The 4,285-nt window shown below is 33.7% G+C and overlaps 1 pseudogene; it reads left to right on the top strand.

Moving 5' to 3' along the window:
* The first annotated feature begins 3,077 nt into the window (after positions 1-3,077).
* LOC112483435 lies at positions 3,078-3,195 on the top strand (annotated as a pseudogene).
* Positions 3,196-4,285: the final 1,090 nt, after the last annotated feature.

The raw sequence follows: 4,285 nt of genomic DNA, 5'->3' as shown, positions 1-4,285 counted from the left end.
ATATATATATAGTAAGGATTCCTGCTTCCCTACTCATTTTTCACTTTAAGAATGGCTTCCCCCTAAATTCGTGATCTGAGACTGAGAATAAAGGGTGAAGGCTATGATTTGTCAGGATTGGTCCTTTTTTGCTTCTCTCATAATTATGATGTAGTTCAACCTTAATATTTATTGAGATTCTTTGTGTATTTGGCATTGTGTTGTGTATTACAGATTTAATAATTCACATTTAAAATCTAGGACAGGTCAACAGAACTGGTAGTTAAAGTATCCATTACCTAGTAAACCAGCATGAAAAGCTCCTAATTCTCATCACACCTATATGAGCCAAAGCCAAGTATTTTCCTTAGCTGGACCCTTTTTGGTCATGGTGAAAGAAAGAATTCCATTTCTTGGTACAAAGATTCCACAAGAAATACTACATAAATCAAATAACTTCAAACACTCAATTGCTGTGAGAACTATGAAATAGAGTTGACCTATATCTAAGAGAAAAATGAGGCAGGGTACATAGCATGTATGAAAGCTAAATGTCCTCAGATGTTAGCGGGGGCTCTGTGGGGTATAGAACAAGATGAGAATTCATTGCAACTGTACGAATAATGTGTATTCTCTTATAACACACTAAGGAATGTTTTGTTATCCTGGCAATAGGTATTTTTTATAATATAATGAAAGTATATGGAACAAAAAGTGTTGATTTTTCTTTGCAAAGAAAGATAATAGAATTTATATACAGAGAATAGTGAAAACTGATTTTAAATGTGAACATAGAATATAGAAGTGTGATTGAAGATGTTATCATAATGGATTTGTTTAGCCATAGGCAATGGAAGAGTAAACAAGAAAGATATATAAATATTGAGCATTTATGTATTGAATGCTGAGTATATGGGGTCTTCTAATAAAGCATTCTCAAAGTAAATAAATTCTATCTCTTATGATAAAGAGAAGATATAATATTAATAATTTTAAAACTAAACTAAAAGATAGTCTTTTAACATAATTCACCAAAATTAATCATTATATTTCAATGAAAAATTACTAGGGAAGTACTGGTGAGGAATTTGATTATAATCTGAATCTTATAAAGAATGAAGAAAGGAAATTTCTAATGACAAGGTTTTGAGTTCACATAGTACAAGAAACTCAATGTAATTATTTTCTTGTAGAGAAAATATGTAATCTCACCTGGAAATATGACTAGACTCATATTAAATAAAGTCAATATCTTTATATCATAGATTACCATAGCAATCAGTGCATGGCCACTGTGACACTGATATTTGCTGCTTCACTATAATATTTTGAGCAGTTTTTTAAAATGTGAATTGAATCTATAAAAAGTCAGAAATCAATAAACTGGAATGAGTTGGCTATATTGTTGTATTTATTCATTTAATATTTGTTTTTTATTGGGTTAGCTCTTACTAAAGACTGATCCCACTAATTACATTTACAAATTCGACAACAGCTAACGAAATGAATTTTCTTTCCAAGTTATTCCAAAACAAAATCTGTGAATCAAGATCTAGACCTTTGTCACCAAGACTTGTTACCTTAAGTAAAAGACAAAAATGGAAAATAATTTTAATTTTAATTTCTCAGCAAACAATAACTACATTAATGATAATAATAATGATTAGCATTATTCCAGACACTGTGATAAGTTTCAGACTGGCACTAGTTCATTTAATTTTTGCCACAACAGCATGAATCAGCTCTCTTTTTATTGGTGGGGAGACATTTAGCTAGGACTAGCAGAAATGCCAACTCAAACTATTTTGCCAATAAGAGAAATTATTGCTTTGCAAGAATTCCAGAGGTAGGTGGTTTTATAGTTGACTCAATAATGTAATCAAGGACTCAGTTCTTTCCATCTCTCTACCTGCCATCCTACTTGGGGTGGAGGTAAGAGCTGGACTGGAGAGAGGGGCTTTGATCTCAGATGGAACTATACTCAAATTGGCTCCTCTTAGAGCTGAATTGTGTTCCTCAAAAAGATAGTCCTAAACAGCCATACCTATGAATGTGATCTTACTTTGGAAATAGGGTTTTTCCAGATGAAATAAATCTGAGACAAGATCATCAGTGTGTGCCCTGATGCAATATGACTGGTGTCCTTATAAGAGAAAGCAAAGACATACGAGAGGAAAATGTCATGTGAACACAGACACACACAGGGAAAAGACAGACATAGGCAGAGATTGGAGTTATGCAGCTACAGACCAAGGGACTCCTGGGCATCTGGAAACTGAAAGAAGCAAGAAAGGACCTGACCTGAGAGACATTAAAGGGAGTATGGCCCTGCCAACACTTAATTTTGGATTTTCAAACCCCCAAACTATAAAAGAACACATTTCTTTCATTTTAAGCTACTCAGTTTGTGGTACTTTGTTACAGCAGTTTTAGGAAACTGATATAGCTCCTATCCTGGTCCTAGATAGCTGCAGTACTGCCCATCGCACCTAGATACAGCGGAGAACAGATGAAGAAATAGAGCTATTTTTCCTTTGAGTCTCTTTCTCAGGAGGGAAGAAATTAGTGTTAACTTTCACATAGAATTCAATTATAAATACAACTACCAGGCAACAACCAGTAGGAAGAAAGGACTTGCCATGATTTGCTTAAACTAATCCTTTAAAATAGAATAGTTATTAAAAATATCAACCACCCTAGTACTGCTTTCATCACTAATGAGACAACTTACGCTATGCAAATGAGCCAGGTTTTGAGGCCAGGGCAGTCCCCCCGCATCACAGAATAGGTTAGCATATCAATTAATGCTTGGTTTATATAGTTACAGCACATAGTTGCTGTTGTTATTTTTTTAATGTTATCACGATTTACTGTACTTCCTTTCAGTTTATTAATTCTAAAGAGGACAAGTAAATAGGTCGAAAACTTGATATTTGGTATAAAACTTATTTGATCTTCTAAATTAAATTCAGTTATACCCTAAGCTTCAAGGAATGATCAACTGTTTCTATAGTTTAGTACCACAGCCTTAATTCATAAAACGGTTTCCTAGCTGAGAAAAATGAATGGCATGAGGAAGATTAAAAAAGTGGATGTTAGTCTATAGCCATGTGACCCTAACGTGTCTGATCTCGTCTGATCTCGGAAGCTAAGCAGGGTCGGGCCTAGTTAGTACTTGGATGGGAGACCATCTAGGAATACTAGGTGCTGTAGGTGTTAACAAAAATAAAAGTAGATGTTATATCAGAAGTAAAGAGCAAGAGAATTAGAGGCAGAAGTAAAGAGCAAGAGAATTAGCGGCAATCTACCCTAGCAAACTGAATGAAAAATAGCATGGGAGGGTGGATACTACTTAGACGCAGAATATGAGAGACAGACAGATGGACAGAGGGAGAGACAGAGAGAGAAAGAACAAAAAGACAGAGAGAGAGAGGGAAGGACAAACTGAAGGAGAAAATAGTGAATTAAAGTGATAATTAAACTAAACACTTCTTTTTAAAACTTCACTATATTTTAAAATATTCATTCTTTCGATCGCAAATTCCAGAAACATGATTCCTTGATGGCATTGGTTTGAGAAAAAAAAGCTAGAGTGTTTCCATGATGGACATATTTAAATTTTTATTTAAAATTTGGAAATATGACAGATAACTTGAATGTTCATGATATGTATTTATTTTCCTTTCTAGCTTTGAAAAACACAAATGTTGACTGTCATATGTATATGTATATGTATGTGTGTGTGTGTAAATCAATGACTAGGGTTCCATAATAGAGAATTTAAATACTGTAAAGTGACCATGCCAGTCTTACACTGATAACCCAATAATACTGTCTGGCTGTTGAGAATCCATTACACAATTTCCCTGTCAGTGTTTTTCTTTAGTTACTTTTATCTTACTTCCCTAATTCAATCAAAACCTCCTTTCAGATACCATCATATCTCACCTAGGAAGAATCTGATAAATTTAACTACACAAAAGAACTTATGCAACTGCCGATGTCTTTGAACAGTGATGGGAGAGAGGATTCTATTTTAATGAGACATTTTGTGTAAGGTAATACTTCTCTAATAGAAATATGCAGAGAAAAGCTGAGGCCAGAAGACTCACAAAACCATGAAATACTGACTGCCTCCCATCTAGAATAAGTCTAACCCTAATTGACATGTTTTCAAGTTATTTTCTTATATTTCAAAAAATTTTAGATACAAGAATATTTTAGTAGTTACATGGCCAAAATTATTAATATGTTGACATTTCAAACTCCTTTTTAGTATATAAATACTTGTTTCAAAACACCATAC

Source organism: Pteropus alecto, unplaced genomic scaffold, assembly GCF_000325575.1.
Source record: "Pteropus alecto unplaced genomic scaffold, ASM32557v1 scaffold24, whole genome shotgun sequence".
Classification (NCBI taxonomy): Eukaryota; Metazoa; Chordata; class Mammalia; order Chiroptera; family Pteropodidae; genus Pteropus; species Pteropus alecto.
This window is presented reverse-complemented; position numbering and strand designations above follow the sequence as displayed.